The sequence below is a fragment of the Thermobia domestica genome, chromosome 13, assembly GCF_964235325.1.
Source record: "Thermobia domestica chromosome 13, izTheDome1.hap1.1, whole genome shotgun sequence".
NCBI classification, from domain to species: domain Eukaryota; kingdom Metazoa; phylum Arthropoda; class Insecta; order Zygentoma; family Lepismatidae; genus Thermobia; species Thermobia domestica.
In genome coordinates this window covers 156346068-156372776 of record NC_137466.1, presented here as the reverse complement: position 1 = coordinate 156372776, position 26709 = coordinate 156346068, and the positions used below count along the sequence as shown (strand labels likewise).

At 35.6% G+C, this 26709-nt stretch overlaps 1 protein-coding gene and 1 pseudogene across 3 annotated transcripts in view; one reads left to right on the top strand and one right to left on the bottom strand.

Annotated features, from left to right (window-relative positions):
* The window catches only part of Marcal1 (SWI/SNF-related matrix-associated actin-dependent regulator of chromatin subfamily A-like protein 1), a 60713-nt gene extending 48976 nt beyond the window's left edge, over positions 1–11737 (bottom strand). For 2 of the 3 annotated variants that reach the window (XM_081736717.1, XM_081736718.1), the window contains exon 1: positions 11564–11732. The gene's annotated coding sequence lies outside the window, so the exon portion shown is untranslated. Of the gene's footprint in view, positions 1–11563 lie in introns of all 3 variants that reach the window. The other variant, XM_081736719.1, reaches the window with a different exon arrangement.
* A 247-nt stretch (positions 11738–11984) lies between these two features.
* On the top strand, positions 11985–13776 carry LOC145668662 (sex-lethal homolog pseudogene; annotated as a pseudogene).
* Positions 13777–26709: the final 12933 nt, after the last annotated feature.

Genomic DNA, 26709 nt, shown 5'->3' with positions numbered 1-26709 from the left:
CACGATACGGCAGACGTGTACCAAAGGTCCACACGCTAGCCACTAGACCAGTAGGGACGGCTAAAAGAAAAAAATGAAATGAAATCTTTGAATTTTACGTCCCACAATTACGACGGTTAGGCTAAAGGAGACGGTGATGACGAGTAATGAATGAAATGGTGGAATGAAGAAAGTGGGAGGAAACGGGAGAACCCCAAGAAAATTCACGTACACGGTGTTTGTCCACCACAAAGTTTACTTGGCGGGGGCTGGGATCGAACCCGGGACTCCCAGCACCAGAGGTGAACACTCTACCACTGAGCTAGGACAGCTAAAGGAAAAAGGAAGAAAGAAAGTACAATCACATAAGCAATTATGTCAATCATGACAGACATTTGACGATCTTCTAGATGATCATTGCAGAAAAGTAATTACTAAACAAACAGAAATTCACGGTTAATTAATTAAAAAAAACCAGCAAATATAACATTTCATGAAAGAAAGATAAATAATTATCTACAAACGAAATCGAGAAACAACTGAAGGAAACAAATAAAAAAAAAATCAGCATATGTAATTAGTATAGCAAATTTCAGAAGAAACAAGGTTAAAAACGGAGATGATGAAACAAACGAAATGGAGTAAAACTGAAAATTTGGCGAAATTTCTATATAAAAAAAAGTAAAGAAAAACATAAAAACAAGGAAATTAAAAGACAAAAGCTGACCAAATAAAGAAATAAACAAAAGAGAAGAAAGTAGGACACAATAGAGGGAAAAAATATGCTGAATTCGAGTTAGAATACGATTAAGCAGATTAGAAGGATCTAAAACATTCACTTTGGTACTACACACCCAGTAAAAATATTACCAGAAAAAGAGAACAGAACTACCTTCTTATAAATTGATACAGAGTTTATTACTATTACGTATTCTGTCTGTAGGCAGATCCTGAGAGACTTCTCCCCTTTCCCATAAGTTTAGGTCTGGAAATGTTTCTTCCATGTCTTCCGATCTCCAGCTTTCTCTTTTAAATCCGAATACTTTCTTACTATTTAGCCCTGGAGAATTCTTAAGAATTACAGGGAAACCTTTGTTAAGCAACAACCGATAGCTCCACTGAAAATCTATCGTGGTCATTCAATAAGGGTAACATTTCTGGAGGGAAAGCAATGAAATTTGAACCCATTATTGTGTTTCGGATTCCACCTTAGACTGAATTTTCCCACTTTATATAGCCTCGACTGAAAAAGGAACGCTAAATTTCAACAAAGAAATGTACTTGTTGGCTGCAGTGCTCGGGTGGACCTTAGCTACAAATTACAAGATCTCTGTCAGGGAACATGAAGTTCATGCAGATGTCCTTTCAACATTCATTTCATTTATTATCAATCATTTCTCATCGTCTCCTTTCGTTTAAACGACACAACCGTGAGAAGTAAATTTTAAATATTATATACAGGGTGGACAATTTATCTGGAGCATCCGTGGTAACAGAGAAACCAGAAGAGGGAGAAAAGTGAAACTTTGCAAGAAGCAACTATAAGAAAGGGGACATCGTTTTACATATTAAACGCCACCACCCAGTGAACAGTGTTGCCATGCCAATATAAAGTTATATTTTTTCAAATGGCACTACGTCAGATTATTACATATTTCAAATCAGCATGTTAAACGAAAACTTAAAATGTCACATTTATTATTCAGTGTTGCAAACTAAGGATGTTATAATATCACAAACACCCAAAGTTTGGAAGCCTCTATCACACATACAGCAAAACGGAAATGGACAAGACAATGCACATTGGAAGTACCTTAGCATTCGATGGTCATGGTATAACTTGTTTTGAATGAATATCAATGAAGTTACACGGGCTTCAATTTTTTTTGAAAGGCATTATCGAAAAAATGCTTAGGTAAGTATAATATCTAATTAATTGTGTAGTTTGTAATTGGCAAACAAATAATTTTGCCGTTTACAGTACTTCGATATCTTAAACCGTTTCGGAGATATGATGAACATTGATAAAGTTCGCAACACTGCTGAAAATGGCGTATTTCTGGACAATATTTAAACTGATTGTTGTTTTCCTTCTCTTTTATCGCATTGCAAGAATAACTTTTAGTAAGTGGGATTACAACAAGACCTCGCAATTACATGATTTAAGTAGTGTTGCAAACTTCAGCAATACTTATTATATCTCCGGAACGGTTTAAGATATCGTAGTGCTGTAAACGGCAAAATAATTTGCACATCCATTGCAAACCACACAAGTAGCTAGCTATGATAATTATCTAAGCATTTTTTTTAAATAAAGCCTTTAAAAAAAACAAATTTTTAAGCCCTTGTAACTTCGTTGCTCTTCATTCAAAACAAGTTATACCATGACCATAGTATCCAACGCTAAGGTACTTTCGATGTGCATTGTCTTGTCCATCTCCGTTGTGCTGTATGTGTGATAGAGGGTTCCAAACTTTGGATATTTGTGATATTATAACATTCTTAGTTTGTAACACTGAATAATAAATGTGGCATTTTAAGTTTTCATTTAACATGCTGATTTGAAATATGTAATAATCTGATGTATTGCCATTTGAAAAAATATAACTTTATACTGGGATGGCAATACTGTTCACTGGGTGGTGGCGTTTAGTACGTAAAACTATGTCCCCCTTCTTATAGTTGCTTCATGCACAGTTTCGCTTTTCTCCCTCTTCTGGTTTCTCCGTTATCACGGATGTTTCTGATAAATTGTCCACATATATATATATATGCTTGTCCCTGAAAACAAAGCACTCCAAGGTGACAGTCGTGTGAGGAGTAAGTCTAATCACATATTTTGATTGTGAAAAAATTAAATGAAATCTATTATGAATTGTCGACTAAAGCATTGGTTCTCAACGTGGACGTTAACGCACCCCTGGGGACACTGGAACAAAAAGGTGCGATTGAGGAGGATAAGACTATTTAGGAGGCGTTTGAGAGACAGTGGAACAAAATTTTATATTCTTTAATAAAATATTTAATAGGGAAAAATTACGAACAGTAGTTTGTGTTTCTTCAGTATTGCTTTTGATCAGCCACTAAACAAAACGTAAATGTTTGCTACATTTATATCCAGTGGTCGAAGTGAGACGGTATGTGGTGGTATGCCATACCACCTCTGGTAATTCAATGATCCAGACATACTGTCACTGGAGAGTAGATGCTAAATACATTTAATAAATCCATTTTTTATACACAGTAATTGACGAATACATCTTTACAAGTAAAAAGATTCTACGTTGACAACACTGACATTTTTGTTATCTTTTGTTTTTCAACGAACTTCAAGCTCGTTACTGAATTCTCTGTCTGTCTGTCTGTTATTTGCGATTTTTTCAATTTTGAACTGTACATTCGATAGAGCATCAAAACTATCAGAGAATGTGATTAAATTTTTCGCGTCACTCTTACCGTTCCCGAGATATTGACCAAAAAATGGACGGCTTCAAGAGATTTAAGGAGCCATATCTCGGGAACCATAAGTCATAGAGAGATCATATTGGTGTTGATCAATATCTAAAAGTATGGTAAATATTTTGGTACCAAATAGCAACCGGTGGCCACTTGGCCAATGGCCAGTTGTCCAGTGGCCATCAATTAATATCAGTACGAAAATGTTTAACATTTTATTAGGGATTGATTAACCCCAATATCATCTCTCTATGACTTACCGTTTCCAATTTCGGGAGATTTAAGGAGCCAAATCTCGGGAACCGTAAGTCACACAGAGATCATATTGGTGTTGATCACTACCTAAGAGGATGGTGAACATTTTGGTACAAATAGTAACCGGTGGCCACTGATTAACTGTCTACTGGCCAACTAGCCACCGTTCTCCAGATATTGGCAAAAGAAGTTCGAATTTCTAGATATTTAAGCAGCCATATCTCGAGAACTGTAAGTCATAAAGAGATTATATTTTGCCATTTTTTGCGAGAAAGAGGAGGAAGTGCGGATAAAAAGATTTACTTTTACATATAGGAACAATGACAGTTATCCTTCTCGCTCCATCTCTCCATTCTTTGTAAGTTCGTTCTGGCAATGCTCTTGGAGCATTCTCAATTTTTTTTTTTTTTTTTTTTAATGAAGTGTCTTCAAAAAAGTTCATCTAATTTATATTTTGATGTGCCATATTGAACTGTTTCTTATGTGTGTGTGTGTGTGTTCTTACTTAATGCATGTACATGTCGTGTTTTAAGCATGGGCGGATTTAGGGCTTGTCTGCTGTGCGGGGCGAATCTTCCGGGGGTTTCGGGTACCCTCAGCCGAGTAGGGGGTCCGGAAGTTTTCCCGCGGGAAATTGTTAATATAAAAACTCAGCTTTTGAGCATTTCCGTGTATATTTCTGTATAATACAACATACGAGGATATTTTTTAAAACTTTTTTCAGAAAGTTGTCTTTCCACGAAACTTCCTTCCCCCATCCTTACCCTTATACTACAGAGAAGCTCTCGGGCGGTTTTTTTCAGTCATTATATAAATAGAAATGCAATCATTTAGGCAACATACCCTTACTGTATTTCAACATTAGATAGCTGGTATGTTGAATCGAAATCTTAATAAAACATACCACCTCTGCTTTTTTCCACTTCGAACACTGTTTATGTCCTAAGTTTTACATCAATTTTGTTCGGTTATTAAAGCTTTAACGTAGTTGGTTAAAGACGTTCGTTAATCCCTTTCTTTTGGAAAGTGAGGATAGCAAGCGTATGTTAAAAAAAAAAAAAAAAAAAAAATGAAAAATGCATTTTTTGGGAGGTGGAGTGTAAGGGAAAAGACTGCTAATGTAAGAAATTTTTCTTTCAGTGTATGCGTGTGTGGGGGGATTGGTTTAAAGTGACAGAGGGCGCTCACGACAATCGCTTTGGCTCAAGGGGCCGCTATGCTCGAAAACGTTGAGAATCACTGGGCTAAAAGATACCGACAATTATTAAAACGAAGAAAAATGAAATCACTGGTGGAATGAGAATGTGAGAGGAAACAAAAGAATCTCGATAGAAGTCACGGCATCTCCTAGTGGCGGAAGTGCAAACTCAGTTAAAGTCAATAAAAAATAAAAGAAATCGAAAATGGAACTTAAAGCGTCTAAAATGTTTGAATAGTTATGTGAAAGAAGAGATAGTAGAAAAATTCTATGCAATGAGCGACATGGTAGGCAGTGTAGAAAATAGCTGGAGAACAGTTTTTGCATTCCACACACTCCACAACCTCGGCAGGATGGAAAGGGCATCGAGAAAACCATGGATAACTGAAGTGATGCTTAATAAGATGGAGGAACACAGAACGCTGAAACCCACGGACATCAAAGATTACAAAAGGCTCAATAATGAAATTTTTCAGTTTTACGTCCCACAGTCATGCCAGCTAGAAAAAAGCAGACGGCGATGATAAGAAATGAATGAAAAGGTGGAACGAAGAAAGTGTGAGGAAGCGGGGGAACGGCGAGAAAACCCACGCATACGGTGTTTGTCTACCACAAAGTTCACATGGTGCGAGCTGGGATCGAACCAGGGACTCCAAGCTCCAGAGGTGAACGCTCTACTACAGAGCCATCTCGGCCCACAGGCTCAATAATGAATTGAGAAGAGGGAGGGACAAAGCCAAAGAAAACTAAATGGAACAAATATGAAGAAATAATGCAACGGCAGATATCATCTGATGTACCAGAAAGCACAAAATTAGAAGGAAAAGCTAACAAAAGTATACGCGCGTCTGGAATCGAAGACGAACAAGGTTACTGATGATTACAGGATCCTTAGAATCTGGGAGGAATACATAAAGGATCTATATATGATCAGAAGAACCTTCCAAAAGATATTGCGTTCGAAGCAGAGGAAGAGGTAGATGAAGAAAATGGACCCAACATATTAAAAAGTGAAGAAGTACAAGCCATCAGAGGCATGCAAAGGAAAAAGACACTGCGGACGACGACATATCAGCGGATTTGTTCGGTGGGAACAAGTGGATACGGGTATTTCACAATGATTACGTAAAGTTTTGAAGTATAAAAGTCTTTAACAGCCTTGTATTTTTTTTTTTTTTTAAAATCCACTGAAATATAGCATCACAACATGTGATCGACTCGCTGCATAAGATGATATACAGGTTGTTATAAAACACTGACGATGGGCAATCGATAAATTTGCTTGAAATATCAATGATCATCTGAGGAATTCCGGTTGTCAGAGGAATACTTTAAGATTAGTAATTTTATCAGGAAGAAAGATTTTATTTTATTTTTTAATCCAATAATTATGTTGACTTTTCGTCATGTTAAAATAACCCTTAAATAAGAATATCCCCGTCACTGAAAGAAAGAGTTGAATATGATACTTCTAAAAGCATAGCTTCTAGAATTTCAATACCCTAGACTTACGTGACTGTTATTGAAATCATTGGATAAAATATTTCTAATTTAATGTCCCACGATTACGCACTGAGGCTAAAGGAGACTGATTAGGATAAATGAAATAGAGGAATGAAGAGAGTCGGAGGAAACGAGAAAATTCTAAGAAAACCCATGCACATGTCTGTCTATCACAAAGTCCATTTGGCGCGACGTGGAATCGAACCAGGGACTTCACTTACCAGAGATCAGCGCCACCACGGCCTACGTTTATTGATATTGTTTTCGTAATGTTGGGCGAAGCAAATTTTTGAGTATGATATTCTTTTTACTGCCAGACGTTCAGCCAGGACGATAATTGGTTAAAGAGGTAACAAAATACGGTGCCAGATACCTTGGTTTACACCAACCAACATTCAGTTTTAAACTCATGAGATTTAAAATACAAGTTTTTAGACATTGGAAATCAGACCATCAAGCTCCCCTTCCCCCTAACTACGCTACCGTTGCACAATAACTTTACACTTGCATTTGAAATCCGGATGAAAATTTAAATGAGATTGGACTGAACACTTTTATCTTCAAAAATGAGGAAATATTGGTATTATTATTATTATTAACATAGCCCAACATGATTTCGTGTCAAATAGCTGTTGCCTTACTAACCTCAGTAACATGATTAATCATGCTGTAAATAGTGTTTCCAACAATGCACAACTTAACACAATCTACCAGTATTTCGATTTATCTAATGCCTTTGATTGTATTCCATTCTTATCTAATTTACAAAATCTACAATAGACTCGGTATCCATGGGCCACTCTCATCTTTGCTGAATAGCTACCTACAATGTCGCACCTAGAGAGTAGTCTTGGCAGGATCGATTTCTAACTCTCTACCTGTAACATCTGGAGTAACACAGGGAAGTATACTTAGACCACTCTTATTCAGGATGATCTGATTAGTCGCTTCAACTCAATTTCGCGGAGAATCCTGTTATTTGCAGACGATTGCAAAATCTCCAGACGACTCTGATCTACTTCAAAACGATAGATAATTTTTCCTTCTGGTGTAACAGATGGCTCTGAAAAGTGAATCCCGATAAGAGTAGATCCATAACATGTTCCATAATATTCTACACACCTCACATAACAAATGGTTCGCCCATCACGAGAGTCAATAGTCATAAAGATCTCGGAGTTACTTTTCACACAAAACCTACTTTCACAGAACATATAAACACTATCTCTAAGCAATTGATGCGCATTCTAGGACTTCAGTATAGATTAACAGAAATACGGAATTCTCTTCTTTAGCAACATTCAGCAAAGTTATAATTTTTCCTAAATTGTAATATTGTTTACCTATCTGGACAACGGCAGCTCCTACAAATTTATCCCAGCTGAATCAGTTCTAAACCTCTTCCTTACAATATTATATTTTACACTACATCGCAAACGTGCGATGACAAAACACGAACTGTAACAACACTAAATATTTAACTACCTGACACTCGTCATAAGATCAGTGACTTCAAATATCTGTATAGACTCACACATAGTCCACTCAGGTCCAAAAAGTTACTCTCAGAATTGTATTTTCGAATTCTACTTAGACAAACACGTAACACACATTTTTTTATTTCTTAGACCCAGACTTTCAATAGTTAAACGTTCTCAGTTCTACAGGCTTCCTAAATTATACAACGAAATATCACATACAACTATAGATTTATTTAATTCTGAAACTACATATAACTCTACATTCTGGTGGATAAACTTTAGTCAGCTATTGTCAACTTTTCTTGTTATTGCTTACATGTGGTCATATTTTACTATTATTATTGCATCATGTTATCATCTGTTAGATATTCCAGTGTAAACTAGCGTCTAGCTGTATCTGGACTAATGTTCGCATGAATGAATGAATGAATGAATGAATGAATGAATGAATAAATAACTAACTAACTAACTAACTAACTAACTAACTAACTAACTAACTAACTAACTAACTAACTGACTGACTGACTGACTGACTGACTGACTGACTGACTGACTGACTGACTGACTGACTGACTGACTGACTGACTGACTGACTGACTGACTGACTGACTGACTGACTGACTGACTGACTGACTGACTGACTGACTGACTGACTGACTGACTGACTGACTGACTGACTGACTGACTGACTGACTGACTGACTGACTGACTGACTGACTGACTGACTGACTGACTGACTGACTGACTGACTGACTGACTGACTGACTGACTGACTGACTGACTGACTGACTGACTGACTGACTGACTGACTGACTGACTGACTGACTGACTGACTGACTGACTGACTGACTGACTGACTGACTGACTGACTGACTGACTGACTGACTGACTGACTGACTGACTGACTGACTGACTGACTGACTGACTGACTGACTGACTGACTGACTGACTGACTGACTGACTGACTGACTGACTGACTGACTAAATAAATAAATAAATAAATAAATAAATAAATAAATAAAATATTATTTCCCTTAAGACTATGGGCCGCTTAAAACAACATGCAGCGGCTTCGATTCCCATTCCTTTCCTTCTGTGAGATGGACCACTATTCGTACATGTCAACATAATTTCAAACTCTAATGCATGTTTCCCTTACGCACAATTCTTGTTCGATCCCAGTTCACGCGTTTATGTTGCGCAACATGATGTCTGTGAGTTTTCTCGAGATTTTCTAGTTTCCTTCCACGTTCTCAATTCACCAAGTATTTCATACTCATTCCTTTTCATTAATCATTCATTTTTCTCAAGGCTAAAGGGCATAAACATAAAAAAGCTACTAGAAATTTCGCTTTTTTTCAATTCCTTACGTACCAACTGAAATGTAATAACACAAAAGAAATATCTATTTTTTTTAAATGTACAAGCAATAAAAATTTAGGAGCATTTTACTTGTGACTTTTCTAATGTTAAAAAATGTAATGTAGTTTTTAATCACGTACTAGTGTATAAGGAAACTAAAATTAACTTAATTCCTATGTAATTCGGTGAGTTATGATCTGTAACAATAAATCTGTCTAACAGGTTAGGCATCTAATAACATGAAGGAAACAAGGTGCTTCCACCATCAACTGTATATCCACCGTGGCTGACGAGCCTGTCTCTTACGTACGTACCTCCGCGCGAGCCACCAGATTATCCCTGCCCTCACCCAGTTTAGATATTTTCTTGCTTTTAGTGGTCACTTTGCATCGGTTGGACTGTATTTTTAGCACTATCATTTTTACATCATAAGTCCGGGCACTGTGTTTATATACATGCTTAAATTCTGTTAAGCTCTGCCCCTATTATTTATATCACGGAAAACCAAACAGGACGTATCTATTCTAACCTTATGTTTTATAAGCTGGAGAAGATTAACTTTAATTTAAGCCCTACTCATAACAAATGAACAATCTTAATTTGAATTTGCACCCAAAAATGCAACTCTTCGCTTAAGAAGCAATTTATAAGTTATTAGGATACGATTTTGTGATTAAAAGTTATGAATTAATGGGTGCTCGTGTAGTTTCGGCGCACCACACTTTGGAAGATTTACAACTAAATTGAACACTTTGTATGAAAAGACATATTTATAAGGAACACATTTCTGCAAGCGACAGAATTTTATACAAAGTAATACAGCTGTATTTTAGGTTTACAAGTGTAGGATTACTACTGTAATAAGTGCTTTAGGATGGTTAAAATAACTGAGTATATGAAAGATGACTCATATTAGTTATTTACCATCGGCAAATATTTCTGTGCAGTGTACAGACACTATACTTTATGTTTATCAGTGCAGCGTTACTAGTATGAAATCATGACAAGTGCTATTGAACCTCGAATCTTTACCAAAACCCACTCTCACTAACCTCGCTTCCACACATACCCACCATCCCTGACGCACCTCCTTCCTTCAGAAGCTCCATGCTGAAAAACCAGCTTCGCCCTGCCATGACTCGGTCAGATAGCATTCATGCTTTTTAGTGGTCACCTAGCACTACTGTTCCGTGTTTCTGACTATACTTCAGGTAACTGTTTAGTAGTCGGAGGCCAACACTAACGAAGACACAAAACAACGTGCCCTGCGGGGCTCTAACTTGCCTTCACTCGCTAACGCTCGCTCAGCAATACTGTCTGAATTAAACGCTATTAACCTAACTTAACCGAATGTGAATAGAATATAGCAAAAATAGTCGATTAAAAACTGGACCCCTAAAGCTAAACAATAGCCGTTTTTCATGCCATACATCCGGAAACCGTACTTACGCTCAAATTGAAAGAGAATCGTAATTTTTCAATAATTACTTTGGTGGCTCCCCCGAATATTATCTATTCCAAGTGAGATATTTTCATGTTGCCCAGCACAAATCTTTTAGGAGACAATAGGAAAAAAATTATTGAAAGAATTAAAATTTTTAACGATTATTTCGAGTGGTGCGCCAAAAGTAAACCTGCACGAATTGGATCAAATATTATTATCCGGTCCATGTTCCGTTAAGGGGGTCCAAAACTAACTTAACCTAATATAACGTTATATCAAACGTAATAATCAATGGAATCAAACGAAAATCAATGGAAAGAAGTGGAGAAATTGTACATTTCGTGGGGAAGAAAATAGTAGACCCCCTTTAGTTAAGTGCCGCAGAGTAAGTCCAGGAACTTGTAATCACATCGAAACTAAATTAACCCAACCTACCTATCCTATCCTAAGCCTTCACGGATATAATCAGTACCTTATAAAAACTTTGTAGTTTTATAGTTGTGCACTCCCATTGAATATTAGCACAAATGTTGCTCTAAAACTCTGAAGTCGTACAGCAAGCTCGATTACGTACGTAGCAGATTATTTTTGCCGAAATAAAACCTTGATTTCAAATTTCATTCAAGTGACAATGTCATTGAAATAAAAATCAAATTGACAGAAAACTGACTAGGCAAACATAAACGTGTTCGTTCAGCATCTTGATGTACTCAATCTGCACGAAATTTATTAGTGCCTCTCATATTGTTCAGCTGTATCATTAACAATTCAATTTTTGTGCTTTCTTTCCGAATTTAAAAGGAACAAGGTTACACGCAATGGGGATGGTGAAAAAAGCACACATTTGCATCTTGTTCTATCTTCAAATTTGCAGACGAAACTTACCGTTTTACAAATTGAACATTTGTCATATTCCTCTTTGCAATACTTTCATCATAAGGAGCAACATATATGCGTATATCAATATGAAAATCTGTCTGCTTACAAATATATTCAACTACGCATTCCACGCGCCTTTCCCTTATTTAACGTGATTTGTATCAGTGTGCTCAGTTTCTTCCTTGCTTCTCAAGAAAAAACTTTAAAACAACCACCTTTGTAGGCAGTATGGGAAACAAATATTGTTTAATCGTTAATTTGAATAACTGTGTCCTGATATTAGATTAATTTTCAATCATTGATTTAAAAGTGTTGCTAATAGAAATAAATATTAACATTATAAATGTATTATTATTTTTTTGCTATATAGTAATTTTATATAGTTTGTGTTAGGTTTCCATAGTTCATAACTGGCAACTATGGTCGATTGTGTTGTGTTTTTCGAGGCAAGAGACAGTCGATTCTTTGGGATTTGTTGCTAATTTGGAAATTTGTCTGTGTGTTTGAAATATTTTTGTGGATTCAGTAAGAAAACCAAATTGTTTTCATGCTTATTAGGAAAAGTATTGAGTATGTCGAGGCTCTTAAAACTTTCATTCATCAGTATATGTGACAAATAATGTGTATGCACGACAGTTGTAATTGTTTTCTGTTAACGCTGTTAATGGCAAGAAGATAAATTCTAAAGAAGTGTTTCAACGTTCACGATGGCAGATCTACAAACCCCTAGGGAAGAAGGGGAAAATAGAACAAGTTTAATTGTAAATTATTTGCCACAGACTATGACAGAGACGGAACTGTACTATATGTTTGTGACTGTTGGTCCATTGAAAAGTTGTCGGGTGATGAGGAATACAAAAATTGGTTATAGCTATGGTTTCGGATTTGTCAACTATCAAAATGCAGATGACGCTGCGAAAGCAATTAAAACGCTTAATGGGTTGCAAGTTCAAAACAAAAGGCTGAAAGTGTCGTATGCAAGGCCACCGGGAGAGGACATAAAAAAGACAAATTTATATGTGAAGAATTTGCCCCGGGGCATTACGGAAAATCAAATCGAAAAAATATTTGGTAAATATGGAAATATTTTACAAATTAACATTCTGAAGGATAAAATAACAGGACAACCTAAAGGTGCTGCGTTTGTTAGGTATGATCGGCGACACGAAGCTCAGGAGGCAATTAAAGCGTTAAATGGACATTTACTGGAAAATGGAACCGAGCCACTCAGTGTGAAAACTGCAGAAGACCATGGAAAACAGAAGGCCGCTTATTATGCAGGTTGGCAAGCAGGTTTTAATAGAAGTCAAGAACGTGTTCAAGGAATGATAGGGATGAATAGAAATCCACCTACAGTTGCTGCAAATAAGAACCAGGAACGAGCTCAAAGTTTCCCAGGTTATTTGAGGAATCAGGAACAACAACCTGTTGTAAGAACCAGTTATTTTCGGAGTGTCAGTGCAGGACAGCCAAATACACGTTACGGACGCGGAGTTGTTTTTATGGGGAGAGGTTACACATAAACTTCACATTTTAATTGGGACAACGCAAATGTGAGTGGAAAATTCAGTCATATAAGCTTTGTTCAAGAAGATAAATGGACCTATATACATAGGCTCTATAATAATTTGTGTGTACTATGCAAAATAAATAGCTTTTAGTGGTATTCAGACATATTAACTCTTTAAGATAATTGAATATTTGGCTACAAATATAGGAGGATATTTGATCAAATCAGAAATTTAACGAAATGTAAATTCATTAATAATGTTTGAATGAAATTCCTGTTGTTATATGTGTTAACGAATTGTGTTAATGTAAATTGTTTGTGTGCTGTCCGAATATAGCTGTCTTCCGATATGTGGATTGTTCTTTACAGCGTACTGTAAGCACAAGAAAGAAATATTAGGTTGCGTATATTTTACTTTTGTTATAGGAAGTTAGAAAATTTTAAGTTACTTTTTCAGAGAATAGAAAGTTTCCTATCAGAAGTGTAGAATTTAATTTCTCGATTAATACTTGAGATAGTGCCATATTCTCTGTAATATCAAGTTTCATGTACTGTAGCGTGCTGTAAAAAAACACGCTGATTACCATTGCTAAGTAATAGCCTGTGCAATAAGTGTAAGCTTGTTGTATCTTACTATTCATGTGTATATTCCGAGGTTTTGCATTGCTGAATTATTGAATACTAAATGAAGATAATTCTGATAATCTTTTACAGTTGTTCCAGTGACCAGTGTCCCTACAACACGCACCCAAATACGTTGGTATTTGCACAAAGTGGATGCCATATAGTCCCAGTTTAGGTGAACATATACGAGAGCCATTGCAAATGTCTTGTCAACTAGTTATTTTTTTTTTTCTCGAAAATGGTAAGGATAAAAAAAATTCTGAAATATGCAAATGAAAGGTTAGTTCATATGTAAACATTACATGTAGGGAGATGGATGAACATACACACTACCATAAAGTTTTAGTACGAGAAAATAGACATTTTTTTTTAATCGTTTCAAACGTGTTTTACTATGAATTGCAGCAGTACACAATAATATAGGGCAGAAACACGTATCTGTGACATCTTGTGGATTCTTGGGGGGACTCTTTATGCCATGAAATGCACATTGTTTGTAATATACTATTGTGTACAGTTGCAGCTAACAGTAACACTTAGAACGACAAGATTTTTTCGTCTTTTTTTTTGTGCTATATCTTTATGGTGGTGTGTGGGTTTATCCATCTCCCTACATGTAATGTTTACATATAAACTAACCTTTCATTTGCATATTTCAGAATTTTATAATTCTTTACCATTTTCGAGGGAAAAAAATACTTGCCATAACTTTTACAATGGCCCTCGTTTACATTTGTGATATATTCACTTCTTCTATTGGGAGTTTTACTCTTGAAAGTGTTTCTTAAGTGAAGAATTGTATTACTAGATGCAAATCCACTTTAACAGAGCTTATCCGTTATAGGCATAAATTCAACGTGATGACTTACGGCATAAAAATCACAATGCAAAAAAAAAATAATAATAATATCCAACTTGTGCTAGGTGTTCGTTAAAAAGCGAGAAATCTGTGTAATTGAGTCAGGACAGGAGTGCAGCAGGGAGTTTGTGGGATGTGTCCGTAGAGATCAGGCGCGTAGCGATGATGGGTAGATATAGGGTGGCCCAAAAGTAGGTATACACCCTTACATTGATTAAGTATAGCTTATAAGTTTCTTTGCTTCGTCTGTTCCGAGCTTAAGATATAAGTAAAAAGACATTAGGAATAAATAATAAATAAACTATGGATAACAATAAGAAATTATATAAAATACAGTGAGCTGATCAGTATGGGACTGTATACCTACTTTTGGGTCACCCTGTATATAAACAAGGATAGTGGAAAAGTTTTTCATAAGGCATAAGAACACATGTGTTGCGTGTAGTATGACCTTGCGACACTACTATCATTTTGTACACTGTTTTCATATAGCATTTCACTTCTTCATGTGTTCCTTACGGAGTGTGATATGGTAAGCAACACCCTTTGCTTTTTGCGAGGGGTAAGAAATCCCGATATTTCGGGTACTTATACATAGGTCTTTTAAAATAAAACATCACATTTCTTCAGTAAATTTTACAAATCTATGTTTACCTAAACTGAGTCAGCACCGAATTCCACATGACAACGTTAAGTCCGGAAATGCTTGTTACCCAAGTTATAAAACTATCTAATGATATATTGATCATAATAAAAGAAACCAATACTCAACTCACTTAACTACACAAGCAATTGTGATGTGTTGATACAATGCCGAAAGAAGCACAATGGGTTTGACGTATGTTAACGTAACATCACTCAGTTCTCACCTAAGGTTTGTGTTGCCTGTTTTCGTTTGTCACTCGCATGATTTTGTACGTTTTTAAACTTGAAATGGACTGAGAGACGGAACATAGAAATTTAAATATCCAGTACGAGATCGCGCGAAGAGTCAACATAAAAGTTCCTTAACGTAACTAGGATCTACAAGAAGTGGTTGCAGTGTACAGGAACAGTTAATAGTGCGGATGCTTAAGTGATTCAACATCAGTTTATTTTATTATTAGATATGCATTCTATGAGATCATTCAGTAATTTCATGATAGGATTCTTTCATGCACTCCTAGATGAGATCGTCCAAATGTACACTTAACGTCTTAAATACAGTTTACAGTTTCGCATAGCCATATCACAGCCCCATATACGACCGTGCCATAATCTGCATCCAGTGAATGTAATACCAAGACCAGAAACATAAAAAGCTTATTACAACAAGAAAAACGGCTACATTGTTTCCTGCCTTCGGAGGAAGTTTGTTCAGGTGCTTATGGATACTTATGAATGTTCTGCTGGACAACTTGTTCAGGAACCTGGTACAAACGACGAGGTTCCACACCATTGTTAACCATCAAACACTATATTAGTGTATGCTTGCTAGCTCCTGATATGGGCACATATTCCAATACGCCCAACAGACACCACCAAGCCCCGGCCTTTTTTTTTTCGAAGGAGTCTTATTTATCAATGGCTATTTCTTTTTTATTAGTCGCGTTCCCTTTAAGTCACGATCTGTGCACTATAATAATACATTTACATTAGCGTAATTCACGGAGATCCAGTTTGTCAATATTTACTACTAATGCCGTTTTTGCATGGTGGCTCAGAGGTAGAGCACTTACCTCTGGGGCATGGGGTCTGGTTCGATTCCGGCAAAGTATGTGGTTGACAACATCGTGTCGGTGAGTTTCCTCAGGTACTCCCATATTTTTATTCCAGCAATTGTTCCATCATCATTTACTTACCTTAATCATTCTTCCCCTTAGACTAATAAGACTTAATCGTGGGACGTTAAACTGAAGGATTTCATTTCATTTATAATACCGTTCTGCGTACCATACACTTGAATACAGTACTATGTGGATCTGCGGTCTAGCCACCATACTAACCTGATTTGATCACTGCACAACTACGTTTGGAGCTCTGAGTGGGATTGAATGATGTTATACTTCATTCAAACCATAAAAACACATTCGGACATCTCGTCTAAATACAGCAGAATCGACGTGTCATTTGGCACCTATTCATGACTTGAAAACCAGACATTTCGAAGTTTTTCATTCCTTTACGTTCACGGAATATATTCCTCAATTTACGACTTGCGTTGTTGAGATACATTTACAATATCTAATTCACTATAAATGTCCCCAGTGTACTGCAGTGGAAGAGCCTTGAAATTTGAGTGCATTATGATGGGGTGGATTGCGCCTTAAATACTATAGATCTATCTCTCATATAGTCTTGGTCCTGCAAGGGACGTTGAACATCAATTTATAAATCGGCCACTCCACAATAAAGTAATCCTGCTACATTAAAATTTCAAATTAGTCCAAATAATATTTAAACAACAAAATACAGAAGGTTTATGACTAGTTTGATGAACCAACCTAAAAATTTAAAACTTTGAATGATTTTCTCAAGATTTTGTTAGGGGCAGAATCGGGACAGAGTCTGTTTAAAGGGTGCACATACCGTAGTTATTAAAAAAAAAAAATGCTTGATTTTTTAGAAGTTGGTGAATTATGATTTGTGATACGTAATCGGATCATGGAATGAGATTTATGTTCAAGATGTAACCTGTAATAATGATCAATAGTTAAATATGTAGTAAAAATTGAAACATTTGTTCATTACATTTTAAATAAACATAAACAGGATCCCTTAACATGTCTCTGCTAGCGTTTACTACAATCCTACCGACTGCGCCAATATGTTATACTTCAGCAATGCTAAAATTTCATAACCTAAATTTCGTTTAAAGACAATATTTCAATTTTTACTATATATTTAACTATTAATCATTATTACAGGTTACATCTTGAACATAAATCTCATTCCAAGATCCGATTACGTATCATAAATCATAATTCACCAACTTCTAACAAGTCAAACATTCTTCTTCAATTTTCTTCTAATCTTTATGACAACGCCATGTGCACTAATTTAAACAGATTCTCTCCTGATTCTGCCCCTAGCAGATTTAATATTTGTATGACAATAGTAGAAGGTAGCTTTATCAAAGAAAAATAAGGCTGATTCGGGAACGCTGGGTGGAATACATATTAATTTGTTTCCCTTCAAAACAGTATGGTGGCAAGCAGTTCCATCAATGGTTGCTTCACATTGAAGTTCTAGAAAATTGAGGTGAGTTATTGTGAAATTTATGGTCTTTAAAGTGATCTGTATGTCCGTGTCACACTATGAATCAAATTTTGCTAAAAGTTCTGTTTACTCGAAAATAAGTAATTACTTGAACAGCAAAATACGTGAGAATAAGTTTTATGATGTTTCAAACTTTAGTCAATGTCAATTTTTTTCTCTGATGATATCGTTAATTGTAAAATAAGGGTTCCGGGTGTGAAATCTTTGTTCTATGCACTTTCTTTCTGTTAATTCATATGGCCTATGGAACTCTGAGGTTTCAATACCGCATTCACAAAAGCTCTCCACTGACTTCTATCCTTAGCCAATTGGATCCAGTTTGTACTTTGTATTCCTATCTCTGCGAGATCCATCTTAATATCGTCATCCCATCTGCGCCTAGGTCTCCCTAATGGTCGTTTTCCGACTGGTCTTCCAGTCAAGACTTTGAAAGCATTTCTGCTTTATTTCATTCTAGCTACATGACCTGCCCACCTAACCCTCCAAGACTTGACGACCCTAACAATGTTGGTTAAACCGTATAAATTATGTAGTTCCTCGTTATGTAGTTTCTGCCATTCCCGTTCCTCTTGGGTCCGAATATTCGTCTCAGGATCTTGTTCTCAAATACTTTCATTCTATGTTCTTCCCTCAGAGTAAGCGATCATGTTTTGCAACCATACAGAACAACAGGCATGATTATCGTTTTATATATTTTAAGATTCAAATTCTTCGACAGAATTCGCGACGACAAGAGATTTTGAACCGAATAGTAGCACGAATTCCCTGCTTTTAGTCGATATTTAATTTCTTCGTGTAAATGATTTTCGTCTGTTAATATCGATCCTAGATATTTGAAACTATCCATTTTATCAAAAGTATTATTTCTTATTGTAACGCATCCATAATTTGCTGTATTACGGTCCCGACGCACTTCCATGTGTTTAGTTTTCTCTGCATTTACTTCTAAACCCATGTCCCTGCAAGCGTTTAATAAGATCTCTGCATTTCTTTCTATTGTTCTCCTATCATTCCCTATTAAATTTACATCATCAGCATATGCCATAACCTGGTGAATACCGTTCAATTCTAGGCCCTGGTTGCTATCTTTGATTTTCCTTATAGCGTATTCCAGAACAAAGTTAAATAATAATGGCGACAACGCATCTCCTTGTTTCAGGCTATTTCCGACGTGAGAGCTCGTGGACACAAATTTTCCTACCCGGACTTTACTTTGGGATTCATTTAAACATATCTTAATTAATCTAATTAGCTTTCTCGGTACTCCAAGGTCTGTAAGAACGTTGTACAGTGTTTCTCTCCTAACCGAATCGTACGCCTTTCTAAAATCAATAAATAGTTGATGTACCGGGGTATTGTATTCCCACTTTTTTCGAGTATTTGGCGAATGTTAAATATTTGGTCTATAGTTGATCGATTTCGTCTAAATCCGCAATTATAATCTCCAATAATTTCATCTGCGTATGGCGTCAATCTTGCTAATAGAATAATAAGGATTTTATAGAATGTTGACAGAAGAGAAATGTCTCGATAATTATTACAGTCAGTTTTGTCGCCTTTCTTGTGAATTGGAACAATGATTGATTCTTTCCACTCTTGTAGCAATTCTTCCTTGTTCCAGATAAGGAGAATGAGTTTGTGTATCTTGTTCCACAATTTTTCGCCTCCAGCTAAAATTAACTCAGCCGGAATTTCATCTACACCCGGAGATTTGTTTTTCTTTAATTTCTTTATAGCGGTTTCTACTTCTATTCGGTTGGGATCAGAAATATACGGTTCTGCGGTGTGTATGTCTTTTTCTCCACACATTAGTTTTTGGCTGCATGTTCAGCAAATCGTCAAAGAAATCTTTCCATCTATTTAAGGTGCTATCCGTATCAGTGAGAACTGTTCCGTCAGCTTTCTTTAATATATAAGCACAAGGTTGATAGTCTCTTAAATTCGCTGATCCCCTTATACGTGTCCCGAATGTTTTTATTTTTAATATTATCTTCAAGTTTCTTAATTTTAACTTTCAAAAAATCGCGTTTCTTCTAAACGTTTTGGAAGTTTCCCGCCTGATATCTGCGAAATTTTATGTAGTTATTTCAATCGGATTTTTTCTGTTAATTCATAAGATTGGAAAATAATTTGAAGTCTGAACGGCATAAACGTTTGTAGTAAACCTAACCGCGATATTTGAGGGTACTCATTATAAGTGTTTCATATGGATTAGCTAGGGATGGGTGAAGATTTCAGGTCTCCTTCGGAATTATATTATTGATAAGTTTCAGAGCAATATTAACGTGAAATAGGTCAGGCGCCGGGTACAGTTCTGTATAGTAGGCTTGCTGAGATTTGCTTTTCTTAAAACTTGTACATCACAGCAACTTGGTCCTTCTTCGCAGCATCCCACTGCAAAGGATTAGTTGATTGAGTTGGCGGACTGTTAAGAGATCAGTTTGGAAATCTGTACGTTCAAAAAAGTACAATGTTGATGACGCAAATTCTTCTACGGCATATGCCAATGAAGTAATGAAAGATGTTTGCTGCATTCTGAGTGCGAAGAAAGAAATTCAAGCCTGCAAACCGATACTCAATGAGTGCTGGAAGAATCTGCATCCAATCGAAGGTCTGCTGAAGTCGCTCCACGTGTTCTACTGAAATGACAAAACCTACCTTACTGTAGAAAGAACTATTAGTTCCCCACCCAAAACCCTTGTTGTGTCCTCTCGTTCGCCTCAGAAATGTTTCGCCTTTGGACCTCGCGGATGTCTACTCAGATTCTAAAGACGAGCCAAGTGATGAAGTTGAATCCATTTCCATTCCTTCAGGTACTGAAATAAGTGAAGAGGATTAGCAGGCAGGGAATTTCGTAATGGTGGAATTGCTTAGTGACAAAACTAACACAAAGAAAAAAATATATTTGCACATGCCAGTCGGGCGTCTCTGAAACGAAAATGATGATAGTGATGTTTCTTGAACCTTTTGGAGGATCGCATTTGAAATACACAACTGATAACAAAGAGTGGATGGTTTCTTTAAATGAAATTAGAAAAATAATTTCTCTGGAAATTGAAATGCAAGGCTTACACAGAGTGGTATATAGTTTATGGAAGTTTCTGTGTAAAATATTGTGTTACAAAACTAACAAAAAAACTGCCATTTTTGCGATACTAGTGTACCTGTGTGACACAATAACGATTTAACATTGTACGACAAGTTTAATATTTAGTCATTTTTCTAGGAATAAACTGATAAACTAGTTAAATTTAAGGTGCTTAATTAGTTACTATTTAAAGTGTATTTTTCAAAATAACATGTAAGTCAAATTCACCGTAAAGTAGCTTTAGTTTTTGAAGAGTTGTTTTCTATACTAGGTTTTTTTTATTATTTTTTTTATTTATTTATTTATTTATTTTTTTTTTTATTTAACAGTCTTATGAGTAGAGCAATCTAAAAGCATAAAAAGCATGATAGCAATTTACACATATGGGTGGTACCTTGAACATGGTTGTGGTTGTCTAAGGGTCCAGAAGAAACTAATTTTAAAAGCATAATTTTAGAAAATAAAGCATAATTTAAAATATATATAGCATATTTTTTGGAAATTCTATTTAACTGCAAGTTTAACATATACTATACTAATATATATAATATTTACAATGCAAAATCATTGAGAACATAACAATGCAACAATGAAAAGCTTATTTTTATTTCCGTAAATTTTTTGGTGTAATCCTTTGATGTGGAGAAAAGAAAAAAAGAAAACTTCCCGCCAACAATGAATAGTACACAAGAACTCCACACTATATTGTTATGTGTACCTCTCGAACTTGAGCAGTTTCTGTACTTTTTGTGCACCTTTCTGTATATATGCACCTCTAAGGTGCACACAAGTGATAGAAAAAAAACTGATTCGAGCAAAGCATATCTCTTTACAGTGCATTAAGTAGAAAGTTCATTAAATATGAAAGAAATTGCTTCATAAAATATTAATAAATAGATCAAGATATGTAGATTATTTAATGTATAGTAAATATTCTACATTATACACGATTAATGTAAAACAATGATTGAAATTAACAATAAAGCATAATTTGAAAAAAAAAATAAAATAAAGCATAATGTGGGTTGCTCTACTTATGAGTATTTCGAATTCGGTGTTAAAAGAAGACTGTGTTTAAACCGTTTGCTCAAAACTCGTAGGAAAGTATATTTGTATTAAACGAAGTTAACTTGTAAGGTCTTTTCAGAGATCACACCCGGAACCTTTTTCTAATTCTGAAAGAGGAAAACGTAAGCATGCTTTCTCGAAAATATATACATCATACGAAAGCTTGAAAATCTCCTTATCGCTCTAAAGTGTTTGATTGATTTGTAAAGTGTGAATATTCACAGATTTTTGTTATTGAAGAATGGTATCTGTGGTTTGACTGCTCGTGTGCGTCATACTCGGAACGCATATATATATATATATATATATATGAAATTAAATCTGAGTTGAAAACTAATATTTTGATAATAGTAGAATACAAATATTTTGCCATTGTAATAACCATAAAAGCTAGCCTAACAATCCTTGATTTTTAAAATATTTTGCTTTCTAGTGTCAGATTGTCGCACCCGGAACTTTTGGATTGGCCGAAATATTGATAAGCATTTATTTGTTTCTTTGCAATATAATCTTATATATTTATTCTTACCTCTGGTCGTAAACAAACTGTTGCCCATACATTCGTTATCATGATCATTTTCTTCAGGGTTAGGTTAATTAATTTATTCAAAGAAAGATTCTTGTTCCTGGTTGTTAGTACTTTTTATTTACAAGCCATTTTTTTGAAAAATAAAATTCGGAAATGCAGTCCTGCCAACTAAAAATATTGTTTCTATATGACAACTTTTCAGTGAGGAAGAAAGTAGTTTTTTAATCAAATCGTCGTTGATTAATCTTTATTTGTCGTATTTTAATTTAATAACATTTCCTTAACGTACTTAATCGTAAAGATTTTAACAAACGCAATATCAGTTTGTTCCCGATGAAAGTAGACACATCCTCTGCTTTGATCAATGCGCTGTATAAATTTTTATACTGTATTGTTAGGGAGTTATGAGCGTTCCGATTTTTTTTGTTGAAATTTTTAATCCGTAGATACGTGGATCAAGTGCATATCACAATTTATAATATATATATATAGGAATAATATATTACTAATAGTTATTAAAACATTAATTTGAAGGGTTGTGCATTATCAGACTTTGAAGAATCAAAAGAAAAGGGAGATGAAGCTCATGTTAACTTCAAACCAATTAAGATTTGTCGAACCCAAATGAAATATTGGCATAAAATAGTTGATATAAGAAAGAGAGAAAAAAATGTACAACTGGGCCGAGATTTGAACTCCGTTCTTCGGCGTACTATGCTGATGTCTTAAGTACTACATTTGGTCAAGATAAGCTGGAGACACGGGTTCGAATTTTGGTCCAGTCGTGCATTTTTTACCCTTTCTTTTTCCTGGATTTTCCTCGTACACATCAGGCAAATGCCAGGATAGTACCTAAGTAACAAGGCTGCTTCTTTCCTTCCCAAATTACCCGGGTAATGTGATAGTTGAGGGACGTCATCCGTTATAAGTGACTGTTTTAAACGAGCAGTAGATGCCAGAATCCTAACCTTGGGAGCCGCGGTGGCTCAGTGGTAGAGCGTTCACCTCTGCTGCTTGGGGTCCCGGGTGCGATCCCAGCCCTCGCCAAGTGAACTTTGTGTTGGACAAACACCGTGGATTTCCTCGGGGTTCTCCCTCTTTCTTCATTCCATCATTTCATTCATTACTCATCATCACCGTCTCCTTTAGCCTAACCGGCATAACCGTGGGACATAAAACTCAAAGATTTCATTTCATTTCCCCCTCTCTCTCTCTCTCTCTCTCTCTTTCTCTCTCTCTCTCTCTCTCTCTCTCTATATATATATATATATATATATATATATATACATTAATTTATGAAATAACTTTTTATCTATTTATAGAAGTTATAGGGCACATATTTATAGAGAAATGACTTACCTGTTTGGCTCCGTGGTTATTATTTCAAAGAAATTAATACTTTAAAATAACAAACACGGAGACACAAGGAAAGCCACTTTTCTGTAATAATTTTAATTTAAATTAGAATTAACTCTTTTAAAGAAAAGTGGGATTTTGGTTGTATAGTTAAATTTTAACTTTTTTTAATTATTATTATTATTAATATATGAAACTACGTTGATAGAACAGCGATCCCTAGCCCCATGATTTGTACTATCAATTCAGTGAAGGTTTAGTTCGATTTAAAAAAATAATTTTCTGAGGTGGCGATGGGAATAGGTAAATTAACTCACTGTTTTCTGAGGTACAGAAAATCTTTTCAAAATCTACCCCAGCTCTTGAAGTAGCCTAAAATGTAGAGCTTTTTAAACAGAAAGCACTGTGTAGCAATGTGATGGAAAAAACTTTCTGTTTTAATACTTATATACATTATTAAAACTTGTATCGGAACCCTCTTCCTTTTTCTCACTCTTTGGCTACATATTTGTGCTGCTACTTGCTTTTATGCAACCATTTTTTAACACAAACTCTAAACGTGACACATTATTTAAAAAAAAAAAAAAAAAGTTGACGTACCACGTTAGGTGCCGTAGAGAAGAAGGCTGGTAAGTGCACGTGAATTAACATAATGACATAGTGTGAGGGAACAGAAGACATATATCACCCGGTTTTCAAAAGTATTCAAATCTTCACCTTCACCTATTGATAGGTGTTGTAATTAAATTTAGCAGAGTGCAGACATAGTCTGTTTCACTCACATCCTTGAAATTGTAAGCGGAGTACCATTGTGTTTGTTGGTTAGAAGGTGTGCTTTGAACTTTTCCGGTGGAAATTGAAAAATGAGAAGTGGAATGGTCATTCCCTCTTGCTAGAATATATGAGTAGTGCTAATTCCGTTGCCTATGGTAATATACAGAGCTAATATGTTCTAGTGAAGTATTTTTATTTTATTTTATTTTTTCCACCGAAAGATGAATAATAAAAAAAAATATATTATTAACCAAGTAATGATTAAAGTAATTTAAAGGACAAGGCCATTATCTTGAAAAAAAAATATTAAATGTATCAAGATGTCAATTAGCGTCAAAATATGTGCAGTGTCCATAACGTTTATTCAGCGCTTCCAAGACTTGAGTTCTATTATTTGGTAACAAAGGACATCGGAATATGAGATGATTCAGAGTTCCAACCTCTTCGTTGCATCGACAGAGAGGTGAATTTGTCCGACGAATTTTGTATAGAAGATATGGAGTAATTGCAGTGTTGAAACGATGTCCATCATATAAAATGATTTTTGACCATGACCAAGTGCGAAGTACATTCCAGGTGGTTGATTGTGAAGGGTTAGTTTGCCAGTAGTATGTTCCTGGTCCAGTTCTGTTTTTATATTTCCAAAGGACAGTATACTCCGAGATAATCTGTTCAATGTGGAAGAAAAAGTTGAGAGGTGATAATTTTATATTGGCTGAAAGATCAGTGTTACGAGATCTTTTGGATAATTCGTCGATAAATTCGTTCGGTTTTATGCCAACAGAGCTAAGAACGTGGATAAAATCTATGATGCGACTTATTTCAATTAATTTTCGATAAATGAATTTTATGTTTAGTAAAATCCAAGCAGATTTAATTGTCCAATGAATATAAGTAAGTGATTATAACACACTGTAGGATCCGTGCAGACACATGCACGTCAGATATTGTTACGTTGAATGAGTAATAAGGCTTGACATATTCCAAATGCTTCACCCTCGAATACTGTAGTGACAACTGGAAGTTCAGTTGTTGGATAATATTAAGTTGGGGAACAAAGATAGCTACTCCAACTGGGCTATGTGCAGCCTTGGATGCATCAGTGTAAAAAAAGATTGTATCAGGATGGAATTGTTCGAGAAAACTTTGCCAGATATTTTTGTTTATGCAATGAGATTGATCTTTAATCTTGGTATCTACATATGACGGCAGATTAGGTTTTATAATAGTTTTATTTGTTTCATATGCAAAACTATAGCATGGCAGGTTGGGAAGTTTTATTTGAGTTTGGAGGTTTTTTCAAAAGTAGAAATGCTTTGTATATCCATGGTTCAAAAGTTGATCTCAAACTACATGTGTCAGAATTAGAACGCAGTAATCTTGATTTATTGGCCTACCCATTTCTCTGAGCACTCATCCACGCCTTATAACCAGAGCATCACTATTATCTAATTGTTTAAGGTTGATGCCTAAAATTAGTTACTTCAGACTTTTCGCATTAGAGATGATTGACGTACTGCGAATTTGAATGTATTTCTAAGAGCAGACTTATTTTCAGTTTATTGAAACCGCCGTATTAATTTATTTTCGTTTCATGTATTTAAGTAACATATTGACAAAAGTCTTACTACACTTTTTTTTTTCTATTTTCTTCAGCAGCACAAGTCTGTATACGAAATACGTGTCTGTGATGGCAGACGAGACTCTCTCGTCGACACTCGTGTGGTAGACGAGAGCGTCGAGTTTCATGCAGAAGCGAGATACTGTGAAAATTATCAGTCCCTAGCAACAGTTGCCATCTCAAGAATAGTGGATACGAATGTGTTCAGCGGAAAAGATGGGTTTGATTGCGGTATGGTTCTATGAGCGCCAACTGGTTAAAACATGACCAACATCTTGCAGGATTTCAGAGCTTTTTTGTAAGGACTTAGGAGTTGCACAATCAGCGTAGAAGTCAACAAGAAAACATGCCTCTGAGTTTGCTAGTGTCGTAATTAACAGTGCGCAACTACATGAAGAAAGACTCGAAACCGATAGCTGTTTGCCCTTTGTATCAATGAATTAACAGACACCGGATTGCATATGT